Consider the following 15,377-nt stretch of genomic DNA (forward strand, 5'->3'; position numbering starts at 1 on the left):
TTGAAGCCAGCAGAGGCAGCTCGAAGCATATGTATTGTGTACAGGATGAGTATGATTCTGCAACTGACCTCCAAAAAAGATTATATTGTTTCAAGAAAGATTGTTCTACCATGAATGATTTTCCACATTCGGGAAGTCTTGATAACTGATGTATGTGATTGACTGTGACTGTTTAACCTTTCAACAACATTTGCAATCAGAAGGCAAGGTTGAAAAGTCGCCTGTAGGGATACTGCGTGCTTTAATTTAAAGCAAAAAACATCAAAAGAGTAACTATTGCTGGATTTTTACTTGTGTTTCATCATTTCACTCACTGAGATTTCCAATGGCTGGTATTGCACATCAAATTTCTGTGATAAAGAAATTTGATTAAATATTCACCATATTTCTTTGGCTAAGCTCTTTGATATGGCAAAAAGTGGTAATAACTGTCATCAAATGTTTTGTCATAGTTCCTTCAGAGTTACTGGCATGTGGTAGCAATAGGACAGCATGGGATTAACTAAGAAATTGCTGGTTTTAATGCTGTTAGTTTCATAGCTCCCAGTTACTATACAAGGCAGTGATTTTTTCCAACACAAATATGAAATGTGATTAAACTGCTATCTCACCTGCTGTTAATGTTAACGTATAACAATAAAATCTGAGTACAATGTGATGTATATAGTTCAGTCTATCAGAGTTGAAATTGTACCATTGCAAATCCATTAACATGAGAAATGAATTGTGATGTGATATGTTTACATTCAAACTTGAACTGGTTACAACTATATCCATTTAAGTGCCAAGTCCTTTCTGATGCTTTACGCCTGTTGTAGTTCGTTTTGTGAATTTCCGCCAGGATATCGAACTCGTTTTAATACATACAAAATTAGGCATGATTTTTACATTCTTGGACATTAGCTGCTGTTTAGTCTTATAAAAAGCCTTTTTGGCCCTGTCTGTGCTTCTGTGCCTTGTTTGTGCCTATCAAGTTTCTCTTTCCCATCTGCTGCACTTAATCCTCCAGTATGTCGAACTCTGACATTTTCTTCTTCATGTGCGTACCTTAACTTACATCTAGCACATGTTCCATTACATTTAGCCCAAAACTCATTTCATTATTCAGTTTCAGCTACAATTGTTGCTTCATCAATTAATCATATTGTGCTAATTTTTTTGTCCTTGACCAACAACAACAGTTCTTTAATAACGTTTTCCATGCACAAACATCAGCAGTAACAATGAACTTGCCTAAATCTTTTCCAGTTTTGACTTCTTATACAAGTCTGTAAGCATAAACTATTTTAATTCGCTTTGAAGAAAAAGATTGGATTTCCATCTCCAAATCTTATTTCGTGCCAGATTATAAAATGCCTTCCCATTTTTATAAGACCACAATAAGCTCTGAAACATGGCCTCCTTTGCATTTTGAATGTTCTTCTCCACTCCATGTACACAACACACAGTGCTTTCACAGTTCATTTGTGCATGCTAGCCACTTGCAGTAAACAGAAGACATTTGCTTTCTTTGATCAAATCTAAGGCTAGGTGCTAGAGTTGATCAAATAAACTTGACAAAAGGCAACATTTGATACAAATTCCCTGTTACACTATGTCAAATATAAATTGCCAAAGCAACTTTTTCAAAGAAATGTGATAGTGTAGTTTCTTAAGAAGAAATTAAGGGTTGAGCCCTAACAAAAGACCACTCCACGAGCAAAGGGCAGTGTGAACAGATATTTTACTACTGATTGTGCAAGAAAGGCATTGTGCGGTACAAACTCCTCCCCACAGGTTTTTGTCGTGTTGTAAAAAAAATGACCAACAAAACTGCTTCATGTTGCTACTACGTGATAACGCAATATGCTGATGTCGGAAGCAAAATTGTCTAAGAGTTTGTCTGGGAAGTCCTCCTTCACCCACTTATTCTTCTGATCTTGCATCTTCAGAAGTTTACGTTTCCTGCTATCAAACAGTTGAACAAAATTGCTCTTCAAACCTGGTTTGACAGCATCTTTAACTCTGAACCATTAGGTTTACGCAGACAGTGGACTGGGAAACTACCTGAGCATTGTCAGACTATTTTAGATATTATAAGAAAATATGTGGTTAATGATTAATTTTCTCTGATATTTATTATTTTCTCTGATATTTATTGTTTTTTTTCTATAAGGTAATGGGGAACTGCTATAAAATATGGGCAGATGAATTACACCTTACCATGATAACCTTACGAAAAAAAGTCTGTTTTAATCAAACAAAGTATCTGTAACATGAGTGTGCCAAAATCAACATGAATTGGTATTATGCACTTCGGACCTTGAGGCAGTCTATGTTGAAATGCTGTCCTTTGTCATGCTCGAGTAGCTTGCAAATTTGGTAGTTGGAGTGGATGTGTAAAGAAACACAGCTAATAAATTACACAGTGCCAGAATTATACAAATAATATTGTTAAGCCACAAAAACCAATAATTATGTCAGGGAAAGAAGATAAGTTTTTTCATCCTTACACTAAGAGTACCGGAAGTAGAAAGATGACTTATGATATAGAAGTTTTCTTAAAATTTCCTTATTGATTTTTGATCTGGCTGCTTGGAACCAAGAAACAATGCAGCCAGGACAACCATGTTACCTCAGAGTTATTGAACAGCTATGGCTTTTGTTTCTTCCTTATTTCCCCAGTGGTAGCTAGAACAGATAAATCACAGCATAAAAGATGATCTGCTGCAGTTGCTGCATGGAACAATCTGCCTATGTCTACATCTGTATTGTACTTTACAAGCCACTTCATAGTGTGTGGCAAAGAGTAGTTCTGTGTGCCAGGGCCACTTCCCTGTGTCCTGTTCCAGTTGTGAATGGTTTGTGGAAAGAACAACTGCTGGTAATTTTTTGTGTGAGCTGGAATCTCTAATTTTATCTTCATACATGTATGTATGTATGTGGAAGCAAAATACTTTTTTGATCCTTCGAGGAACGTACACTTTCAGAACTTTTAACTTGCCACTGGAGTTGATTGACAATCTCTGTGAGGCTTTTGTGCTTGGTAAGTGGACATATAATGAAACATGCTGCTCTGCTTTGGATCTTATCTGTTTTCTCTATCAGTCTTATCTGGAACAGATCCCATACTACCATACTGAAGAGCAGTATTTGAGTATTGGTTGAACATAAGCTGCTTCCTTTGTTGATAAACAAAATTTCGTGTGGATTCTTCTAGTGTATCACTCTGGCAGCTGCTTCACATGTAATTAATTTTGTGTGGTTCTCCCACTTCAGATCACTGTGTACGCGTAATTGTAGATATTTTATGGAGGTAACTGTGTCCCGTGATTGTTCTGCAATCATGTAATCATGCAATAAAGGATCTTTCTGGCAATGTATTAACTATACATTACATTTTTGTATACCAAGTGAGTTGGTGTGGTGGTTAGGACACTGGATTTGCATTCTGAAAGACAGCTGTTCAAATCATTGTCTTACCAATCTCATTTAGTTTTTCTGTGATTTTTCTATTGCTCCAGCAAAATGCTGGTGTGATTCCTTTGAAAGGACATGGGCCAATGTGCTTCCCCATTCTTGAAATGATCAGAACTTGTACTCAGTCTCTCATGACCGTTGATGTTGAGGTGTCATTAAACCCAAATCTTCCTTCATTTATTTGTCAGTTGCCACACTGTGCACCAAGCATTGAACCTCTGCAGGTGTCTCTGTATTTCAATACAATTTTCTGACATTGCTTTCTGTTTATTAGAAACTCCTCAATCCAGCCACTCGGCGTGATGTTCCACATGCTTTTAGTTTGTCCATTAGGCAGCAGTGCGAATAGTACTGAACGCCTTCTGGAAGTCTAGGAACATGGCATCTACCTGAGCCCCTGTATCTGCTGCTTTCTGGGTCTCGTGAATGAACAAAGCAAGGTGGGTTTCACACTGTTCTTGTTTTTGGACCCATGTGGATTCATATAGAAGAGATTTCAGCTTCCAGAAATTTCATAATATGTGAACATAAAACATGTTCCAGAATTTTGAGGCTAGACTCAGATTATAGGCTTATAGTTTTGTGTGTGTGTGTTTGATAATACTTCCTGAAAACAGGAGTGACCTGTGCTTCTTTCCAGTTATTAGGAAAGCTTCAATATGCGAAAGGCCTAAGGTGCTCTGCCATAGAATGGGCAAATTGTTTCAAATACCCTATGTAGAATTGAACTGGTATCCCATCAGGGCCAGTGTCATTTCCTCGGTTGCGGATTTCAGTTGCTTTTCTATCCCTTGGTTACAATTTCAGTATGTTGTTTTAGTGTCTGCAACGAGAGACAGTGGTCGGTCTCTCTCTCTCTCTCTCTCTCTCTCTCTCTCTCTCTCTCTCTCTCTCTCTCTCTCTCTCTGTGTGTGTGTGTGTGTGTGTGTGTGTGTGTGTGTGTGTGTGTGAGAGAGAGAGAGAGAGAGAGAGAGAGAGAGAGAGTAATTGGTGCTAGTGGGAATGTGTGTGTGTGTGTGTGTGTGTGTGTGTGTGTGTGTGTGTGTGTGTGTGTGTTTCTACTTTAGAAGAAGAGGCCTTTTGCCTAAAAGCTTAAATATATAGCAGCCTGTCTGCACCTCATTTTCTCCTTTATTTGATAAGTAACAATTTGTCCTTATATTAAAGAAACAAACTTTGCAGCTATAAGTACAATAGCATTCCTGATCAAGAAAGTTTACTGTGCAGCAAAACCATGAGCAGTGACCAATGAAGTGGGCACAAAAAACCATGATGACATTGAAACCAGCAAATCCCATTTCTCGGCCACGGCCTCCCAGAGCTTCATGTCCCTGCACATTCCTACAGGCAGCAGTAGTATCCTCATCCACCCTTATCCTGCTATCCTTTCCCCTCTTCCATCCCACACCACTTCCTCACCCCACTACCCACACCAGATAGTTCATTGTTCGTGTCAGATGCAGTTGTGATTGAATCCCAGTGTCAGCGGCAGGGGCCATGTGTGTATGAGTGGTGCTTGTATGAATATTTGTGTGTGTGTGTGTGTGTGTGTGTGAGAGAGAGAGAGAGAGAGAGAGAGAGAGAGAGAGGGGGGGGGGGGGGAGTTTCTACTAGGAGAAAAGGACCCTGTGTGAAAACTTAAATATTTCAGCTTTCATTTTGCCTGGATGTCACTCAAAGCCTTCTGAGTAACAATCTATCCTTTCCATATTGTTTTTGACTTCTGATATAATTTTTCAGCAAAATTTGAATCATGTAAACAGTTGCAGTAGCACACAGCTAGAAAGGCATATATAATGTGATCATCCTCCCATTGCTGTAGTAATGGCTCATGAAGAAAGAAGCACATTTCTCACAAAGTAAATGATGAGAGAAATTGTAATTTACTGATTAAATGGCTATATTGCAGCCAAAAGATTAAATTATTTATCTCACTGTCCATTATTATGCAAAGGTCGTTCAGAATATTTAATCAAAGTTACAAGTAAGCATCTAGAGAACTAAGTAGGAAAATTCAGCTCCAGTTCTGGAAGTCTATTGACTGTCACAGATCTGGTGTCTGTGTAACAGAACATCAATTATGTCTTTCCCTTAATCATCGTTTTGTGATGGTGCTAATCCATCTCAAATATGACTGAATCAGAGTGCAGCACCTAGTTGTAGGCAACTCATTTCAAAACAGTGGAAGTAGGATTGGGGTCAGCTGATTACGTAACTAATTGTAACGCACAGAACATGTGTAGTGAGTCATTTCAGTAGCATAGTGGACAGTAATATTTGTTAGCAGTTGGCTGCAGATTGAATGTAGTTACCACAACAGTGAATTCATTAGCAGCACATGAATTGAAGACTATGATCTGTCACTCAGATCACTCAAATTGTTGCCAAGTACCAGAGACGTTCTTTTCAAATTGACCTGGGGTGTATTGTGCAAACAGCAGTGAATCATTTAGCTGCAATGTGAGCAGTATTTCATCTGAGACATAAATGTGTAAAAATATTGCTTACAAAATGAGGTGCATAAAAAATCATGAGGCAGGCGAAAACTGTAGTGAAACAGGTTAGATAAAAAGCGAAGCAACCCATGCTAAGTAGTATTATTAACAATAACTACTTATTTTGTGAAAAATTGCAGCTGGAAGTGGACCTATGTGTTTCAGTGAACAGTGTAAATACATACGGTAACTACACAAGACAAATATGACTTTATTTACTACTAGTAATACATTGTGAAGGTATCATGGATATTTTATTTGCATTTTCTCAAAAATTAACACAGAAAATTTGATGACATTACAGAGGTGATATGTAGATATTTAATTATTGATTTCTCAGGTTGTAGGAGCTGTAGAACATCATGTTAGGGTGAAATGTGTACTTCCCAGAAAGTCAGGCAACAGTGATAATAGGTTAAGTCAATTTGCCCGAAGCGATATACAGCCTAAGGCTATAGCTATACTTTGTTCTCATAGACAGAAGCTTGCATTTTATTATACACAACTATAATACACACACACACATTGCATTAAGAGTGTCTAAATAATTATTAATGGCAGTGGAGGAGAAATTTTCAACATCCACGATGAATACATTACATTGCACTTATTAACTGTAAGACAAGGAAACCATCATCGTTAATTGAAACGAAATACATTGTGCTTTCTATATTTTATGTTCATTCCACAACACAATTCATATTAAGTAAAAATTAATTTACTGCTTTACTCAGTTGTTGTATCTTTTTACTTCACCCAAAGAGTTTATTCAAATCACCATCATGAGCAGCATATGTGCCTCCTTGGTTCTAATGAGACAGGTGTTTAGTTATGTTAGATTGAGCAAGTTGACAGGTATCTCCTGTATTAGGAATTTTTGGTTTCATTCTCTGGTTACCCACTGCGGGTCCGGGGTAAGAATAAGCCCAAGGTATTCCTGCTTGTCGTAAGAGGCAACTAAAAGGAGTCCCTCCCCCTCAAGAGGGTAATTTGCCCTGCGTCCAGAGATGGACGGTTGAACGACTTACATTTGTGGTCATTTTGGTTTTTCGCTTATTCTGGTTTCTTCCTTCCTTTGCTTGTTTACTTCCTTTGCTTGTTTACTTCCTTTGCTTGTTTACTTCCTTTGCTTGTTTACTTCCTTTGCTTGTTTACTTCCTTTGCTTGTTTACTTCCTTTGCTTGTTTACTTCCTTTGCTTGTTTACTTCCTTTGCTTGTTTACTTTCTTTGTTTGTTTCCTTTCTTTGTCCTTCTCCCTCTCTCACTGTCTTCCTTACTTTTTACCTTGCCTTAAGGCCAGGCCTGGGGAGGGGTGATTGCCTGAGCTGACACCTTCCGACCATGCCGATTGGTCCCTTCGTCCGTTTCTCGGGAGGTGTGACCTGAGGTGTAAACATTCACCTAAGTCGGGAGCGCCCTCTGAGAGGGTCCCCACAAGGAGGAAGCGCACCATCAGAGATGCTGGCAATCATGGGGGATTCAATCGCAATGGATTTCTCTTCTTCTTCTTCTCTCTCTCTCTCTCTCCACTTCTGCCCAAAAACGGAAAGTTGACCAGCCACCAGTGACAAAAGTACTACTGCCTGTCCCAAAGTTCCTTGTAGTTTCTAGATCTGAGGACGGAAAGGATTTTTCACCTGTCAACCCTTTCGTTATTCAGAAGGGCATAGATGCCATAGCTGGACCTGTCAAGTCTTGTACAAGGATGCGTAACGGCACCTTGTTGTTGAAAACTGAGAGCGCCTTTTAGGCACAAAAACTCCTTCGGACCACACTCCTGTGCACGTTCCCTGTCCGGGTGGAGGCTCACCGCACTTTCAATTTGTCACTCGACGGATTGACTGACGAGGAGATTCAGTCTTTCCTTGCTGAGCAAGGCGTGACAGCTGTCCATAGGGTCATGAAAAATGTCGACAATGACTTTGTACCGACCCGGACACTTTTCTTGACCTTTGATAGTGTTCAGCTGCCGTCGCGCATCAAAGCGGGCTATGAGGTTATTTCTGTTCGCCCCTATGTCCCGACACCTACGTGCTGCTGCCAGTGTCAGCGTTTTAATCACACCTGCCAGTCTTGTTCTAATGCGACTAAATGTGTCATTTGAGGCAGGGGGACACCCATGAGGATGACTGTCCACCTCAGTCTCCTCGTTGCGTGAACTGTCAGGGTGACCATGCAGCGTCCTCCCGCGACTGTTCCATCTACAAGGGTGAACGATGTATACAGGAAATTCGGGTCAAAGAGAAAGTGTCCACCTTGGCTGCTCACAAGCTATTTGCTAGTAGGAAGCCTACGCTGCTCCCAGCGGGAAATACAGTACTGTCCTCGCCTCTATACGGCCTACCAGGGAGGTATCGACGCAAACATGCGATCTGACCTTTAGCGCTACGGTCGCCCATTGAGCCAGTGCTAAGATCACCCGGTCAACATCTCCTTTTCCTCCCGTCACCCCTAAGACACAAGCACCTTCATCAGTTTCTGCCAAGACTAAGGCCCAGAAGTCGGATGCACGGGCCTTCAAGAAGGAACCGTCCCATGTACCCCGGACTCCCAGCCATCAACCAGTACTTCGACTAAACAACCTTCCAAGAAGGTTCATAGGAAGCAAAGTTCTCCTTCTCCGCCACGGAAAGTTTCTTCTCCTGCGCCACACAGCGGTTGCCGCCCCAGGCCGTCGTCCATTTTGCCTGGCCGCACCCCTGGTAGCCGAACATCTGGCTGTTCACCGGTGGAGGAAGCTCCCCCTCCCAGCCATCTTAACATGGTGGCCAACGAAACCTATTTAGAAAATGGATGATGACTCTCCGCATATTGATAGCAGCAGCAGTGCTCGCTCGAAGCCAGGCCCTCAGCGGCCTTCGAGGTGACCCCTTCTTGCTTCTCCTTTTCCTTTTTCTTCTCACGATGGCACTTCTTCATTTGAATATTCGTGGCATTCTCTCCAACTGAGAGATGTTAAAGATGCTGCTACACTTGCACTGTCAGCTCGTAGTAGCTCTCCAGGAAACAAAGCTATGTCCATGCGATCCCTGTGGCAAGTATTCTGGATCAGGGAGGGGCTATGTTGCTGGTCCGGGATGATATCTACTACGATCCCATCACATTGCACACCGATCTGCAGGCAGTTGCCATCCGAATTATTCTCCCCACTTTCACATTTTTCATTTTTACCATTTACACTCCATCGTTGTCTGTCATTACTACGGCAGACATGATGCAAATTATTGCTCATCTACCTGCACTATTTTGTTGACTGGAGACTTCAGTGTCCACCATCCCCTTTGGGGCTCTTCAGCATCCTGCCCGAGAGGCTCCCTGTTAGCAGACCTTTTCAACCACCTCAATCTTGTCTGCCTCAATACTGGCACCCCTACTTTTCTTTCGGATACAACTCACACCTATTCCCATTTAGACTTCTCTATATCTACTACCCAACTTGCATGCCGGTTTGAGTGGTACGCTCTTTTTGATACGTATTCGAATGATCACTCTCCTTGTTTTATCCATTTCCTGCATCATACCCCATCTCAATGGTCAACTAGTTGGAACACCCTCCAGAGCAGTGGGACATAAGATGCTGCACCAACGATCAGTGAGATCTTGTAGCCATCTGTAGTGCACAGCCGAGACGGTTGATGCATTGTGGCTATTAAGTGGAGTGTGCAGTGCGATTTGTAAGGCACCAAGAGAAACACAGGAAAGAAGAGAAAGAATAACGAACATTGAGTATAGGGTTTCAAAAGAAAATAGTAACATACCTTTCCCAACACCTGATGGATTCCAAACGAACAACCTCCTTCCTAGTCACCATGACCAACTATATCCTCACCCACTATTACTTCTCCTTTGAAGGCATTACCTACAAACAAATCCTCAGTACAGCTATGGGCACCCACATTTTGCCATCCTGTGCCAACCTATTCATGGGCCATCTAGAAGAATTCTTCCAAAAGACCCAGAATCATAAATCCCTCACCTGGTTCAGATTCATTGATGACATCTTTGCGATCTGGATCGAGGTTGTGGATACTATCCGCGTTCCTCCAGAACCTCAAAAACTTCTCCTCATTTGCTTCACCTGGCCCTACTCAACCCAATAAGCCACCTTCGTGGATGTTGATCGCCACCTCAAAGATGGCTAGATCAGTACCTCCGTCCATATAAAACCTACTAACCATCAACAATATCTCCATTATGACAGCTGCCACCCTTTCCACACTAAAAGCCCTTCCATGCAGCCTGGCCGCCCGTGGTCATTGCATCTGCAGTGACAAGCGGTCCCTCTTGAAATATATTTAGTGTCTCATCGAAGCCTTCACCAACCATAATTATCTTCCCAACCTTGTACAAAAACAAATCTCTCATGCCTTATATTTCCTGTCTCCCATCACCTCACTAAGTCTCATTGTCCAGTTACAGAGGAGCATTCCCATTGTAACTCAATACCACCCAGAACTGGAGCAACTGAATTACATACTATGCCAGGGTTTTGACTACCTCTCGTCATGCCTTGAAATGAGAAATTTCCCTGCCCACTACCATTTCCACCCCTCCCACAATGGTATTCTGCTGTCCACCGAAGCTACGCACTATACCTGTCCATCCCTACACAACCCCTGTTCCCAACCCCTTACCTCATAGCTCATACCCCTGTAATGGACCTAGATGCATGACCTGTCCCGTACATCCAGCTACTCCAGTCCAGTCACAAACATCACCGATCCCATCAAAAACAGGGGTATGTGTGAAACCAGTCAGGTGGTCTACAGGCTAACCTGCAACCACTGTGCTGCATTCTATATAGGCATGACAACCAACAAGCTGTCTGTCCGTATGAGTGGCTACTGACATACTGTGGCCAAGAAACAAGTGGACCACCCTGTTGCTGAACATGCTGCCAAACATGATATCCTCCATCTCAATGACTGCTTCACAGCCTGTGCCATAGGTACCCTTCCCACCAACACCAGCTTTCTGAATTGCACAGGTGGTAACTTTCCCTGCAACACATCTTACGTTCCTGTAACCCACATGGCCTCTACCTTCATTAGTCACTGTCATCACCCATCCAGCCTCTTCCCTGTTCCCATTCCAGCACTACACAGCCGTCATTCCACAACCACACCCAGTCTTTTCATTTCTCTCCTTTTCCGCTACTTCCTCTGCCCCTCCACTCCCCTGCCATCAGTTTAACCTTTCAGCACTTCACTGTCCGCCATCCCCACCATACTATTCCTCTCCCTCCCCACTCCATCCACCTCCTTACCCCCACCCATTCACCACTCCCATCAAGGCTGGTGCTGCTGCTCGCAGTGTGGTTTCACTTGTCTGAGACTGCAACTGTGTGTGTGTGTGTGTGTGTGTGTGTCTGTGTGTGTGTCTGTGTGTGTGTGTGTGTGTCTGTGTGTGTGTGTGTGTGTGAGAGAGAGAGAGAGAGAGAGAGAGAGAGAGAGAGAGAGCGCACACGTATGTCTGTCTATTGTTGACGAAGCCCTTAACAACTGAAAGCTATAATTGTGACTGTCTTTTTGTTGTACCTATATGTGACTCAGCATCTCCACTATATGGTGAATACCAACTCTCCATCTCGTAATATTGTCGCATTCCATCCTGGATTTTCCATTGTTTGAAATAACAAAATGATGATTAATAGATGAATATGCAGAAGCCTAAGTGTATTGTGTTGAAGCATCTTCTTCATTTGGTTTATTTACGTTATTTTGCTATATGGTGAATAGCAACTTTCCATCTCGTAATATTGTCGCATTCCATCCTGGATTTTCCATTGTTTGAAATAGCAAATTGATGATTGATAGATGCATATACAGCGGCCTAAGTGTATTGTGTTAAAGCGTGGTCTTCAGTCAGTTCATTTACATTTTTCTGCATGGAAAATCAAACTACAGTAATAAACAATTTTATGCTTGGCAATGTGAGAGCGGAAACATGCCAGAGGTGTGCCGTACTGTTGTCATTTGGTTGGATGGCAGCTTGTATGAGGTAGCCAGAGGTGGATTTACAGTGGACAGTTGACAGTGGTCATTGTAGGGTGAGGGAGCTCTTGAGCATAAACTGTTCTGATTTTAGTGCAACTAAGAGCTCTTACATGGAAATGTTTCTACATTGTTTTGCTATTATTGATGGGTTAGAAAGTGAAGCAAATTATCTTTAAGATTGTCAGACTGCAACATTTAGCTTACAGCTGTAATTTGGTTTAAAGAATATTGTGCATGACATAGAAACATTTCATTTGAATACACAGAAGGCCCTTCTTTAAGGTGATGTAGGGTGTTAGGCACTTTGACTTTTACTCTGGAAGTGCAACATCTCTGTTGACTCAGCCCACAACTGCAGTGATGTTAGTATACTAATGGATCCTGAACCATCTGGAAAGTTGAACATGGTATGCTTTTCATTTGACCTCTCAGACACAGTATGTAAAAGGTGGGTGCCACCCTGATAAGATGTTCTGACAGCATACCTACAAAGGAAGGCCTGATGAATGGAGCAAGTTGTATCCTACGTGTCCGGCAACTTCATAACGTTAGTTGATGTGCTGAAGAGGCCTTGTAAGTTGCAGAAAAACATGCAAGGAAAGCAAAATATAACTGGCCCAGAAAATTCTTCTAAGACTGACATGGAATTGAGGGAATGAAGAGAACAGCTGCTCAACACAGAAAATGCTGGAAACTGTAATTTTTATGCACCAGTCTTGCTTTCAAATGTCTGCACATGTGCATCTCCTACATTTTATCATTATGTTGAATTGACTTGAGCAACATAATCAGCGACTAGTTCAATGTAGCACAAAATCGTGCCTTTGATAAAACAATGAGTGTTATGTGAAACACAATTCGTGGAAAATGTGTGTGGAATTGTTTGTGCAAGAGTTTGCCATTGGAAGAGTTTTCGAAAAATCTGCAACAAAGTCTTCAATGCAAAGTTGGTAAAATGGTGTGAAATGTGCTCTGTAGTGAATAAAAAGTGTAACTACCTGAACAGAATTTGTACATCTCCATCAGACTGTAGGTGATTTTTGTCATTTAGGGTGTGGTATAGGGCATGCCCTGTGCCTACCATTTCATCTTCTAATGCATGAGATATCTTCAGAGGCTATAAAGAGTTTTGCAATGTTATGTATGAGGTATGGTTATGAAACAGCAAAACTATTGCTGTAAAGCACATTATTTCAAATACATATATATTTAGCTGTTGTCACCCTCACTCTTCTCCCTGTTGTATACCTACAATGCTCCATTCAAATTTTCTGTTAATGGAAGCAGTGCTGGAAGCCTACCTCTGTGAGCTCCTTGATGTGTGCTGCTTTTTCTTTCACTGCATCGAGAAAATGAAATCTTATTCCTTTTAATGCAGGTTTGACCTTGAGGAATAGTTATGTCATGTTGTTCTAGGTCAGGTGAATAAGGTCAGTGGTCTAATACTGGGATGCTGTACTTCATAGAAACTTCATGACAGACAGTGCGGTATGAGCTGGTGCGTTGTCTTGGTGCAGAACCCATGACTTGTTTTCCACAATTTGGGTCATTTTTTTCTTGTTTTCTCACAGAGTTGATCAAGAACCTCGATTTATTGTTGATTTAACAGTTTGACCTTCAGGTACCCAGTTCCTTGAATATTGAAGAAAACAATCATCATCCCTTTGAATCTTGATTTTTGTTCTCTGTGAAGTTGTATCTTTCCAAAGCCTGAATTGGTGCTTAGTTTAAGGATCATAAGTGAAAAACTGTGATTCATCGCATGTTATAACTCCTTTCGAGAAATTAAGATCATTTTCAGCAGTATTGAAACTGTCAGTACAAACATTTTCACAAGCTGTTTTTTGTTTAGTTATGAGAATTGTCTGCACCAGTTTTGTACACATTTTTGCCGTGTTAAACTGATTATGTAAAATTCGCATTATACATTCCTTGTCAATTCTTACAGTTTTAGCAATCAATTGAATACTCGACCACTGGTCATATTGAATCAGATTACCTACTTTTTTGGTATTTTCATCCATTTTTGATATTGAAAGGTGTCCTGTCCTGGCTGTGTGTCATCTTCAGTATTTTCTTGGCCATTGTGGAAATTTTTGAATCACTCAAAAACTTGCATATGTTATAAACAGCTATACCCTTCTTGTAGTAAATGCTAGGTAGCAGTTTTTCCAAGTTCCATGTGAAACTTCATGACAGTTTGTTGCTCTATTATTACACTTTCATTTTTGCTCTAAAATTACTCTTTTCATTTTTCTGCCAAAACAAAGTGTTATCTCTTACACAAATTAAGGTCACGACCACACTGATTTGTCTATAGACCCAGAGATGCAGCATATGACGCAGAATGCTTCACACTTCGCAGCTGTTTGTTGTTCGCACGAGTGCATTTACTCCGTGACAACATCAGTCCCATTATTTTATAGCCACACATCATATAAATAGTTTGGCTTGCTTTTATTCTTTGGTTTAGAGAAGCAACGAACAGAATGTTTATAGCCTTAAATGATGTCTCCAGTATTAGTATTCTAAAAATGCCCGTACAACTAAAATCACCAAAAATCAAAGTTACTTTTTATGACTGAATTTGACACACTGACAGAAAGAAATTAGTACAAAAAACGAAAGTCGAATTGTGAATAATTTTTCAGCACTGTTAAACTCCGTTTTGGTGTTATAACCACACCCCTCCTATATTTGAGTTGCACCATTACATATGCTAATGTTTGTGTGATTCACTGGTGCTTTTGTATCCATTATGAAATCAGGGTCATATACAAGAAGCAACACTTCGCACTGAAAGCATTTTTATTCAGCATACACAAAAGTACAAGGGTGAACTGTCTTTCTCAGCAGAGTTGTCCTGTTTATACATATGTAGGGTATTGTAACAAATTCCACTATTGCACAACACTGGCTTATAATGGAAACCTTGTACCTCAGAAAAGTTATTCATAGTTTCCTCACTTAATATGATTGCCTAACAATATGTATGGTTTCTTTTTTTCATCACTAGAGGACAGCACGAAGGTCATTTTTTTCCATTGGCTTACTAATAGCCAAGAAACTGGGTTCTCTTCCTAATAATGCAACAAAAATATTTTTGTTTTATGTTTGAGGTAAGAAGTTTTGATTCTAAGCCAATGATAAATGAGTACCAGAACCATCCAGAAATCACAGGTGTTAAATAATCAATAATTCCAAGTGACAGCAATCATACCAGTGATCTGCATGTTGCCAGCTAGCAACTTTAACCCTTGTGCCACAGCACAGTATGCTGCAATATTTTTTTCTGCAGTTCATATGTGTCAGACAAATTTACCGTAAAAAAGGCCTTTGGAGTACAGTGGCAGTCATTGGAAATGGATGGGTTCTATTTTGATCAGACTGGGTGCTTTTTGTAGTTAGCTGTAAGGGACGATGCAT

General features: G+C 40.8%; 1 protein-coding gene across 1 annotated transcript in view; it reads left to right on the forward strand.

The window, feature by feature from the left end:
* Positions 1–15,377, forward strand: part of LOC126326131 (probable actin-related protein 2/3 complex subunit 2) — a 47,188-nt gene that overhangs the window by 16,329 nt on the left and 15,482 nt on the right. The window lies entirely within an intron of this gene.

This window comes from Schistocerca gregaria, chromosome 2 (genome assembly GCF_023897955.1).
Source record: "Schistocerca gregaria isolate iqSchGreg1 chromosome 2, iqSchGreg1.2, whole genome shotgun sequence".
Lineage (NCBI taxonomy): Eukaryota > Metazoa > Arthropoda > Insecta > Orthoptera > Acrididae > Schistocerca > Schistocerca gregaria.